Below are 12,070 nucleotides of genomic sequence, written 5' to 3'. Positions count from 1 at the left end.
ATATTTTCAAACATCTTCAGAAAGGAGTCCTTATAATTTATCCCAACAAAAATATACCTACGCCAGCACATGTGTTTCAAAAACACTTTTCTTTATAAAAGTTAGCCCATTTCTTCAGATCAATAAAAAGAGTTAGCTTCATAAAACTTTGTTCTCTATACAAGGACGAAGCATTGTAGTTTGTCACACGTACTTGAACCACAGAGACCCAAGGGACCACAACACCTTTAAGTACAGAAGTTATTTTTAGTAATCTTGCTACAAGTCTTCCAATTGGCAATTTTTGGGGAAAATGACCTCTGCTTCTCCTGGGGGTGCCTCTCAAGATAGCAGCAAGAATAAGAAGTGTTTGGTGCTTCTCTCCCAGACCTGGAGCCTGGACGGAGGGCACAGGTGCTCAGGAATCCTCCCCTGTGTGAAGCCGGCTGAGTTGAGAGAGGAGTCGCTGCTGTGCAGAGGATGTCTATCAACCCCTCTCCTCCACTGTGTGAAGGTAAGACTCATCTTAGTACAGTGTTATGAGAAAATTCATGCCTCTTCACAAAGAAACAGCTGTGTATTGCTACAGTTATTAACTTTGGAAAGACGTTAAAGGAAGGTATTTGCTTGATACAAGTCAGTTCAGCTAGAGTACCCTTCCCCTTCGGCTTTAACATTGTGGTGTCTCTTCCTTGTTCTCTAAGTGTTACCCTGTTTCTCTGATAAGACCGGGACACCAGGGCTGGTAATTTATGGCTCCCATTAAGAGGGTTGGCTAGATGTGTGGACAATATGTCAATAATTATTTCTGGTGGGGCTCTAACAGCATAGGAAGTGTCTCTGAAGAATGGCTTATTTTAACAGAAGACAGATCTGCCTGACCTGCATTTTATGACAGATGTCAAATACATCGAAGTGTGTTGTGAAGCAGATCACCCTATTGGCAAAGAAATGAAAGACCACCAGGAAGATGGATGGGAAGCTTTCCTCCAGGGATTTCTCGTCTCTTCATGTAGGTCTGGCAGTGAACCCTGAAGAAGGACTGGTGGGCAGGTGAGAGTGGGCACTTTGGAAGGAAGTCTGAACTCTTGCTTATTCATGAGGCTTGGAAGCAGAAGCCTCTGACCCCTAGAGGCTGGTGGGAAAGTTAAGGAGAGGGAGCACAGGGGGAACCAGGGCAAGAGAGCAGCATGGGAACCAGGGCAAAGCCAGCAAGGCCACCCTGAGAGACAGCGCTCCTCCTGCAGAGTTCCACTAGGCAACTCTTGGAGTTCCTCAGGGTGTGTTTGTTTTCCAACCTTCCTTCCTGACTTCAGCTCAACAAATATCTCTTGAGGGTACACCATGGGCCAAGCACTGTACTAGGCACTGGAGAATAACACAGGGCTCCTGCTCTAGCCCTGTTTTTTTTTTTTTTTTTTTTCCTCTTGCTAACTTCTCTTCACTGGAGGACAAAAGATGTTGGGGTCAGTTTTTTGCTGCTGGATAGTTTACAATTGGATGTGGTCACTTCTCTGAGCCTCATTTTCCTTCACTGGAAAAAGGGGCTTAGTACTCCTGCCTTGTAGGGCGGAGGGTGCTGAACACGACAGTGTTTTAACACATGGCTCATAGTAGGCATGAGAAGGGAAGGAACAGGAACCTATTTGCTCTGAGGGTGTCACCCACACAGCATTTCCAATGGTTCCTTCAGTATTGTTTACCTCCTGTAACAACTGTGGGAGCCAAGCACAAGAATGCAATGCGTAATATATGGGTCCGTCATGGGCTATATGTGAAACACTGGTTTCAGGAATTTATGAAGGAGCTTAAAGATTTCTATGGCCTAATGATGTGATAGTCATAGTAATGTCATAGGACAACACATGATTCACATGGTGGTGCTGCTGGTGTAAATTAACTTTCTGCATTTCTTCATATGAAAATTTACTACATACAATTAAGTATACTACATAATACTTGATATTGACAGGAAATTGTTATGTTCCTGGTTTATGCACTGACTATACTATACTTTTTATTATTATTTTAGAGTGTACTCTTACTTAGTGAAAAAATTGTTTACCATAAGCAGTCTTCTGTGTTAGGCAGAAATAGCCTCAGTCCTCTCATGTTTACCTCATCTCTTTTTTAAAAAATTTAAAAATTTTATTTGTTCTTGACAGTAGAATGTATTTTGGCAAATTATTCACCTCTACTCTTGACTGCATCAAGAAGTCACCTGCAGTGATCAACATAGATCATCTAGGTTTGTTTGAGTGCCTGCCATGGTGTTCACATAACACAACCACTAACAATGCAGTTCTCAGAATCCCCGTTGTTTAAGTATTGCACAACTATGATAATACTTGTTGAAATCAAGAAGGCAGAAATGGAGATGGGATAAAAGAATTGTCCTCTTTAGAAAGAAGCTACCCCAAAGTTGACTAGATACAGAAACTATAAAGGGTGATGTGATGACCACCTGTTTGCCTTTTCTCTGAAAATAATGCTTTTCAGGTTGTTTACAGCATCCTTCATTAAATTGATATTCCATTGCATTATAATCTCCGCATGTCCCTGTGCCCTCAGACTTGTGTCAAATGTGATTAGCAGAAAGTTGTTACCTGGAACAGATGGATTATAAAAAGGCTATCTTTCCTTCAGGTGGGTGTAGCCAGCACCAGGGTGTGACTTGGTGGGTGTTGTGCAGCTGTTCTTCAGCTGGGCCCTGGGTGCTGGGCATGATCTAGACACTGGTTTGTGGTGACCTCACTATGCTGGCATGTAACACAGAGCACAACTCAATGTCCACTCTCAGTAGTGTTTTCAGACTGTAACTTATTACAGTCACTCTTGTGCCACACGTGATGGCATTCTAATTTCAAAGAAGTCACTTTACTCATTGGAAACATAGTGGACAATCTGTGTGGAATATCCCCACACTGTATTTTTGGTCTTCTTAAAAGCTTTCTTCCTTTGAGTCAATCACACACAAAAAAAAGAATATAGCATTTCATTCTTTGTGTGTTGGATATAAACTACTAAGGGATTTTCATTTGGTTTGGTTATTCTATTTTATTTGTGTGTGAAAAGAGGAGACACCAGTCGGCCTTTGGACTATGGTTGGGAGAAAACATGGAGAAACGAAGGCAGCACAAACAACTAGAGGACATTCTATTCTTTACATCATGTGTGATTCCGCCAAATTAGGTAAGAGAGATGAAACAGTGAAACTGAAAAGAGTAATAGGGAAAGTAGTTATGGTATAGAATATGGTTGATTTAACTATTTTTCTTTCTGCCTATTCTTTTTTTTTTAATTTATTTGTTCGTTTTAGTTATATGTGACAGTAGAATGTATTTTGACATCTTATACATACATGGAGTATAACTTCTTTCTGCTTATTCTTTAATTTTTTTTTTTTTACCAGAGGAAAGTAAAATCCTTAATATATGAAGGAGCCATACAATCTCCTGTGTTGGACTTTTGTTCTGTGGTAGAATCATGAAGAGAAATCTGTAAAATGCAGATTCATTTGCTTGACTTTCCCCCTCTTGATGGACTGGGCATTTGACCATGACAACCTAGGGGAAAGGGGGATGGGATGCAAACTGTTCCAAGATCTGTTCCTCCAAACCAACTGCCAAAGTGGGTAAGTGCTTTTTCTAGGAAGCAGGGAGTACAGGTGTCCCTAGATGGAGAATGCAGGATCTGTTTGTGTGTTAAAAAAAAAAAAGAAGAAGAAGAAGAAAAAAAAAAAAAAAAAGGATAAAGTGTGAACTGGAGGAGAAATTGCAGCTGCCTTTAGTGGGAGCCTAGATTAGCTTTGTTCCTTTAAAAGAGGGAGGTGACTTGCTGCAGCATCTGTCTCTTGGGCTGGCTTGAAGTATCAAAGGAGAAATGATGCTCAGTTTGAATCTAGAAAATATAGAATCCATCACTGAGCAGAAGGAGGAGCACAGAGCTTTGAAACCACAAGTGTATTCTACAAATTCCTGTTTCTCTGCTTCATCCTGATTTTTTAGTCTCCCTTGTTCTTTTTATTCCCTCTTGAATTTGCAATAAATTCATTATCGACTCTTAAAGGAGAGAAGTTCTCAAGGGTTTAATTGAGATGTAATACACTACAAATAAAAAATGTTGGAGGGAGGGAGGAATTCACCACTGCTTTATTGAACTAAACGATATCTCAAATGTTTTCGTCCTTTTTGAAGAAAAATATGCCCCTCTCCTTCAGGAAGTTTGATGTCTCAGAGGCCTTTATTAACTTGATCTTTGGGAATAGTGTTTTAATTTTTTCCATAATCGTCATGCAAATGGATCATGACAATCTCTGGAAGGGCAAAGAAGTGAACCAATGGCCTCATTAACTCCAATGCTAGAGGGAATCATGTGTGTACAAGCTGGTGCCCTTACCCCACGGTGGCCCAGGCCTTCTTTGTGTAGGACTTGGTCTAGTTCCCAGAGGGAGATGTGGATCATTCCCTGCCTGACCTGTTTAAATTGCCTCTTGCATTTTTCTTTCTTACAAAATAAGGGAGGATAATTTGAAAGGTCCCAACCTTAGGACAGAAACGCCTGCATTCTGCTAGACTCCATGGCATCTGTAACTCTCCTATGATGGAACTGTGCACTGGGTGCATGTGTCCTATCCAGATCTTACCATAATGATATTGAGGTCTCAAATTGCTAAACTTTGGGCAGTAAATCGAGTCAGTCAGCATTAAAATGTATGACTCATTTGCATAATTCTGAATGCTATTCTGCTGAATGAGGAGAGGTTTTTTTTTAAAGCGGGCGTTTTAATTTTAATTTAGTGCAGAGAATGGCAGAGACAAATAGATCTGTCCAAAATATACTTAGTAACAGATTTTTGAGTTGGTTATTAGTTTTATGTAAGTGGTGCCTCTTTTTATTTTTATAAACTGTGAAATTCGGGAGGAAGCAGAATCACATGCAATATCCTTTTATTGATTGCCTGTCATGTGCCAAGCAAGGTGTTAAATGTTTTCAAATGCTGCCTCATCTATCCTCATCCTACAGACAAGGAAAAGGAGGTGTGAAGAGGTGAAATATCTTGCCCAGCTGGAAAATGGCAGAGCCATTTACAGTTCTGCCTTACTGTTAAAAATATTTCATGCAACTCCTGGAAAATTAAATTCTTTGGAGGTTTGTGTAGTTAAAGACTGTTTCTCGGTGGATCAGGTTCTACTATTCCATAGTAAGGAAGTTCCTACACCTCTTGGGACCATCGTTAAGTTTCTGAACAAAGACGGCCGTTGCATGGTGTCCAAAACCCTGCCTGGCACACACAAGTGCTTTCCACTGATAATGGACCAAAAAGTCTCTTATTTTGGGAAGGAAGACCATCTTCTCCTAGTGAGATAGATTCTTGAGGTGCACAAGAAGCTGTGGATGAGGAGGAATATCAAAACAGTCAGATGAACACAGTCTCTTGAAATACAGTAGGGACACATGTATGTCTCTGCTATGGTTTGCATATGGTTTCAGTGTTCCCCAGGATTTCATGTACTAAAATAATTCCCCCTCCATTGTGAGGAATTAAGAGGGTGTTGTTTAGAGGTGGAACTTTTGGAACACAATTGGGATTAGATAAAGTCACTAGGGTGCAACCCTTATGCTTCAGTCCTGGTGGTTTTATAGGAAGAGGGAGAGAGACCAGAAAGACACACAGAACAAACATGCTTCTTGGGATGCCCTGCACTACCTCAGGACTCTGCCAGCAAGAAGGCCATCACCAGAAGAGGCCCCTTGACCTTGCACCTGCAAACCATGAACCAAAATAAACTTATCTTCTTTATAAACTAGGCTGCATCAGGTATTTTGGTATAGTAATGAAAAACGGGCTCATTCAATCTGTGTTTGGAAATTTTTTTTTTTTTTCCAGTTACAGTGAGGGAACAGGTTGTGTGTTTTTAAAAAAAAAAATCATTTCTACCTCTCTGGAGAAATATTATAAACATATGCATTAACAACAACTGCTTCTGGGGTTTTGAATTAGAACACAGTGAAGTAACCCTCTATCAATATTTGTTGCGTGCTTCTACCTGCATCTGCTGTGTATTGTGCTAGGTGCTCCAGACACAGTGATGAGAGGGCACAATGGTCTTGTAGGAAAGGTTGGTGGAGGAACAAATGCCTTCAAAATCAGAAAGAGCCTCAAGGAGTGACTTGATGGAAGCTTTGGATAGCTTTGGAGCTGAGTCTTAAGGATTTTCATAGGAATTCTTCAGATTGAGAAATTGGGGAAAATGCACTATTTTGAAGAAACTGAATGTCTAACTTGATAAAACAAGAGCACATTATTGCCTTGGAACTAGCAATAAACATGGTATGATTGGTTTAGTAAGGTATTGCTCAATGGAGAAGGTTTTGAAGCTAAATAAAATGTGGGGAAAACTGGAATAGGCCAGTTATAATGAATCTTCCCTGTAGGCCTCCTCAGAACCTTTCATATATTATTCTGCATTGTAAATTTCCAAAAGTTTGCCCTAAACCTATTTGTCTTTCCCTTTTCACTGTGCACACAGAGTTCCATGAATCTCATGATGGAAAGTGCTGCATTAGGGTGGAGGCTTCTTTAAGAACATGGATGATTTCAGTTTCAGAAAGGTAACTTTGAGCACCTGGAGGAAGACTGCCAATGGTGACAGATGAGACCAAAGGCAACCTATAATGAGGACATTAAAATCTTCTGGGGAAGAGAAAGCAAGAGTTAGAATTAAGGCCGTGAAGATGGCAAGAAAGGATGGACTGGACAGAGTTGTGAGTGGTAGAATGGACACTCTACAATCCCAAGGAAGTTGAATGGTTAAAAAAGATTTAAAAGGGACTCTGAAGCTTCTAGTTAGGAAGCTTGGACAGTGAAGAGAAATGTTCGGTAGATGAGAAATTTAATTTCATTTGGGATATGTTATAATTGAGCTGTCTATAAGACATATAGTCAGAGCTGGTCAACTCCCATTCAACAACTGAAGATACTAATCTATAGGGCAGGGTATACATGAACATAACTTTATTTTTCTATGATGCTTCAGGTGACACTTTATCATCTTGCCAGTTCTCAGAGGTCATCATAATGAATATCAAGTGTTGCTTGACCATAAAAGTATAAAAGTGCAGATTGCAGAGAGCTGTGTTTAATAGAAAGTGAATATAAATGATTTATTAACTTACTCATTGAGCTATTAACATGTGCCTACCATAGCAATGGTACATGAGGAAAAGAGAAACACACACAAACAAACATAAAAAGGCAAAAATCCTTGCTCAATTTGCTTATTATCTTAAACTTATAGAACATATTGCAAATGGTCAGAATACCTGTGTTACAATTCAACCTTTTCCTTGCTATGTGACCTAAGGCAAATGACTGAACTTTTTAAAGCTTCAGTTTCTCATGTGCAAAATATTGTTTGTAGAATAGTATTTATAAATGATTGGTATCTTTGTTATCAGGGAGTGGTGAGGATTAGTTAGGGTTAAGACAAAAAAATTACTGCATTTTGAATGTATAAAATAAACTTCTTTGGGAAATAATGAATGCATTGTGATCTATTTAATAAATTTTACCATTACTTTATTTGATTTCCAGTTAAGCCAAATAATAATCTGCCTATTTGAATTGCAAAAATCAAGCTGGTTTGAATTAAAGAAGTGTGAAAAACTCTTCGGTTGGGAAAATACATAACACTTCCATCAATTAAAAATAGGTAAAACGTGTTAAAAATAATGAAAAGTTCATGTGTAATTGAACTGGCTTTTTTTCATGAGCCTATATTTTTATCAAGTTTCATGAAACAAAAATTGAATTGGTGCCCAATATGAAATCTGCGTTAATTGTTATTATTCCCATAAAGTTCACATGATTAAAAAAAGTTCTGCAGTTGTGCCAACTCTAAATGCACAGTACCTGCCTTTCATTTTCTCTGGATTTATTTTTGGTATTAAAGACCAATATTCACTTTGGCAAACAGAGCATTTGCTAAATTGAAAACTTCCTTAAAACACACTTGAAACTTTTGATATAGATTGCCAAAATCTCATGGTATTTTTGTTAATCTCACAAAACTTTCTTTGTTCTTTATGGCTTCGTCAAGAGTAAGACAGTTTCTCGACTTACCTCCAATCCCATCAAAATCTTAAATATCATTGTGCTAGAAGGCACTGCAATATTAATTAAAAATACAGTCTAATTATTTACCCTAGTTGGTTCATACAAACCTCTATAGTATAATCAGTGGACTCCCTTAAGGGGTTTCTCAGTATTTCAGAGTGAAGTGGGAACGTTTGCTACTGACTTACTCTTGGCTGGCGAGTGTAATTAAGTGTAACCTACAATTCACCTTTAGGTCACTAGATCAAATGGAACTTACCTGGGCAATGTCCAAAGGTATGTGCTGATATTGACTGAGTGCCGGTGGGTGGCAGACATAAATGAGAAGAACTTTTCATTTACCTCCAGGAGTCTCGGAGAACTTTCCTTGTGTTTCTGAGAGACAGAGGGAAAGCAGAGGGCAGCCAAATAGGTCATTCATTTTAGACGGACTCCAAGACAAGGCCCCCTAAGCCAAGCTTTAGAACAGCTCAGATGGCTGAAGGTGTTTGGTGACAATCTCTTCTCATGTCTGGCCTTAGCACTGACCTAGTATTGCTGGGCATGCCTGGGGCCGAATATTCAGGAGTGGCTGCTCTCTGGAAGCAAAGCAGAGATGAGCTTCCTGGTCCAGTATAGTGCTAAGGTTCTTTAAAATTCATGGGGTCAGCTGTGTAGCTCAGTGATCGCACAATTTCCTAGCATGTGCAAAGGCTGGGTTCCATCCCCAGCATTGCAAACAAAACAACACAGAACCTTATGTCTTTGGATAGTTGGTATAATGAGGGAGAAATTTCTTTCTGAAGGAGACTCAAAAGGTCTATAGGTGTCCCCCACAAACATGTTTTGAAGAGATTGACAAGAACAAAACTGACTTAAAGGCAGTTTTAGGACCTGACCCTGCCTTAAAATATAAGCCTGTGTCTGAAAGTCCCCTTCAATGTGCATCATGGGATTTGCTGACCTGAGAAGAAGTAAGTTCCACACAAACAACCCCATAAGAGAGAGTTTGAGCAATGGCAAACAGCGGTGAAAATAAAATTCCATGTGATTTTTAAATATTTAAATGTACTAGAACTCAGAGTGGCTGAACTGTATGATTATTGAGGGACATTGTGGGCTTTGTGAAGAAAAAGGTAATTTGGGCTAGATCTTTGGATACCTCGAGTGTTCTTTTGAAAAGCAGAAAGCCCACGGCACAATTTTACCTGCACAGCCAATTCCATAGCTGGCTGTCCCTCACTCCTCCACACCTCATTTCTGTTCCACTCTCCCCACTACTCGCATTCCTAGTGGTTACAGCAAGTATCTCCCTTCTTGGATACCTCATTGGACTGTAAGCTCCCTGGGTCCAGGGCATATCTGGTTTTGCTGACCTAGTCAATGAAATTGGCTTCTACAAGACTTTGTCCAGCCTCCTCATAGGCTTTCTGGATGCCTGGTTTCTCCCTACTGCCCATGTAGATGGGATTTCTAACAACCTTGGAAAATTGACTAGGGCACAAGAATTGCTGTGAAGATCAACCGGAGGAATGGAAACAGATCAAGAGATGATATTTTTCAGTTGAGTAGAATCTTACAGTTTTACAACTGAATTGTCTATTATCTGTTCTTGAGCTCCTTTGCAGAGTAACATAGTCCCCTCCACAGACTGGTCCCTGTTAGTCTACTCTGTTAATGCCCATAAGTTTTGCACAGCATAATTTCCAAAACCAGTGGCACTGAATGCCAGTTTAAAGAGATTTTAGGTGCCAGAAAAAAAGTAAAGGGGAGATAGAAGGAAGGCCCACTAGTCAAATAAATTTGTAAAACATATAATAACCTTGCTCTCATTGAGATTCATAGTGCAGCTAACCCCACCGAAAGCTCTGAGAAGTCCTGCAAGAATTTGTTTAAATTTTCAAGTGTGATAAATGCCACCCCCTCTTCTGCACATAATCCTGGTTGTCTTGTTAAACAGTTGGGGAAATCCTGCACAATCTAAACCCAAAACATTTGCAGGTTTGATCTACTTAACCACAAATGTACCTTTTGAATTTCTGTCATGGCTCTCTCTCTGCTGTTTCTCCCTTCAGGACAAATGATAATTAGTTTCTCTATCCTTCCAAGTTCTTCTAGCTCACATGACACCTCCTTCATGAAGTCTACTCTGATTATTCCAACTCAGATTGGTGATCCTTTTTTTCTCTAACTTTTAAGGCAATTTTTAGCTAGTTATTTGGGTATTTATTTAGTACTTTGTTGTTGTTTAGTTTAGTATTTATTTACTACTGTATTGCTATTGTTTTACCATTTATGTTTACAATGTTACAGTGATGAAATGAGCTTTTAAGTTTCTCAGAGGGATTGATGATTCTAACTTTCACCTTAGAAGACAGAGTCATGAAAGAACACAGCTTTAAAATAGAACAAATGGTTATTCAACTGGTTATAGCTGTATAACTTGGGTTAAGTTACTCAACCTCACTAAGCCTCAGTTTTCTCATCTGTTAAAAAGGGATAACAAGTTATCCACTTGATAAAGGTGTTGTGAAGATTAAATGAGTCTATACACAGTGTCTGAAATATTTAAACAATATGTGTATTTCAGCCGCTATTGTTATTATCATTACCACTCTACTAATATTACTATAAAATCTCCTTTTTGTTATGGTGATTATACATGCTTAATATTTAGGGTATCAAAATTCTGAGGATTCTGATCTTTTAGTATCTAAAGAAGCTGCCTTTCTTTCTGCAAAGGCAGAGAGAGATATCAGATGTATCACTTCCTGGAAAGGAATGGTCAACTTTTCATACCAAGGGCCATGACTGTGCCAGTCACCCTCCCTGAACTTTCTGCTTCATCCATATTGCAATAGTAAAAGCCATGAGTAAACCAGGAATTAATCCAAATGCATCCTGACCTCTGGATGCTGTGGCTTGCGTGGAAGGGGCATGATACCTATGGGGGCTGACTTGTCTGCCTGCTGTGTATAACCTGGATGTCAGGAGAAATGCAGCCACAAACTGGAAGAGAGCCAGATTTTTAGTTGCTTTAGGTTAGTTCTCCCTCTTGAATCCATGTGATTGTCTATGGTATGACAGTTCAGCAAAATATAAATTTTATATGAATTTTATATTTTATATAAGAAATATACATGTGAATCAAGAGAAAAATTACTGTTCATTCACTAAATGTTCATTGGGAGCCTAGAATGTGCTAGGCACAGTTACAATTGTTAAATAATAGTAAACAAAAGACAGACCTTCCTGTTACAATGATATTTAATTTTAATTGGAAAAGACAGAAAACAACCAAGGAATCAAATAAATACATCAAGTGGTGGTAAGTGCTAGGAGAAAATTAAAGTAGGTTATGGCCAATAAAGAGTTGGGAAGGTCAGGGAAGGTCTCTTGGATAAGATAACATTTAAGTAAAGGGACAAAGGGAATGCGGGAAGAATGTGGGGTATGGGTCACCTAATAGGCAAGAGAAGAAAACCAAGATAAAGGGAAAGAGTGACTTGACGCTCACTGAAGAAACATGCCAGATATTCCAGCCAATTCAGCATATTTTGTCTGTAAAAGAATTGGGAAGCCATTAGTGAGAGGCACCATATTTATGGTTTAAAAAGATCATTCTTTCAGTGTAGAGTGGGTTAACAGAATAAAGTAGGGGTGGAGAGATGAGTTGGGAGATATGGCAATTGCTTATGTAAGAGACGATACTAGCTTTGATTATAACAGGGTGATTCTTTGTTAGATTAGCTGAATAATTCTTATTGTGGAACTTTCTGTACACTGTAGGATGGTTAGGATCATCTCTGGACTCTCCCAAGGAGATGCCAGCAGCATCCTCTGTCTCCAGTTGTGACATTTCTAGATCAATGAGTATTGCTGACCTATATCGTTGGCAGAGATGGACAGAAGAGCTCATATTTGAACAATTAGGAAGTAGAAACAATGAGAGGTGGTGGGTGTGACAGAGGAGGCCAGGTGACTGCCTGGTTT

At 39.3% G+C, this 12,070-nt stretch overlaps 1 long non-coding RNA gene across 8 annotated transcripts in view; it reads left to right on the top strand.

Moving 5' to 3' along the window:
- LOC124971000 (uncharacterized) overlaps positions 1-7,800 on the top strand; it is a 79,494-nt gene extending 71,694 nt beyond the window's left edge. For 4 of the 8 annotated variants that reach the window (XR_007106265.1, XR_007106262.1, XR_007106261.1 and 1 more), the window contains 5 exons: positions 368-493; positions 844-1,032; positions 2,479-3,171; positions 3,392-3,613; positions 6,513-7,800. This is a non-coding gene — a long non-coding RNA (uncharacterized LOC124971000). The remainder of the gene's footprint in view (positions 1-367; positions 494-843; positions 1,033-2,478; positions 3,172-3,391; positions 3,614-6,512) is intronic. The other 4 variants (XR_007106263.1, XR_007106264.1, XR_007106256.1 and 1 more) reach the window with 4 other exon arrangements.
- The last annotated feature ends 4,270 nt before the right edge of the window (positions 7,801-12,070 follow it).

This window comes from Sciurus carolinensis, chromosome 2 (genome assembly GCF_902686445.1).
Source record: "Sciurus carolinensis chromosome 2, mSciCar1.2, whole genome shotgun sequence".
Classification (NCBI taxonomy): domain Eukaryota; kingdom Metazoa; phylum Chordata; class Mammalia; order Rodentia; family Sciuridae; genus Sciurus; species Sciurus carolinensis.
The sequence above is the reverse complement of the archived record's forward strand: the minus strand, read 5'-3'. Positions and strand labels throughout refer to the sequence as shown.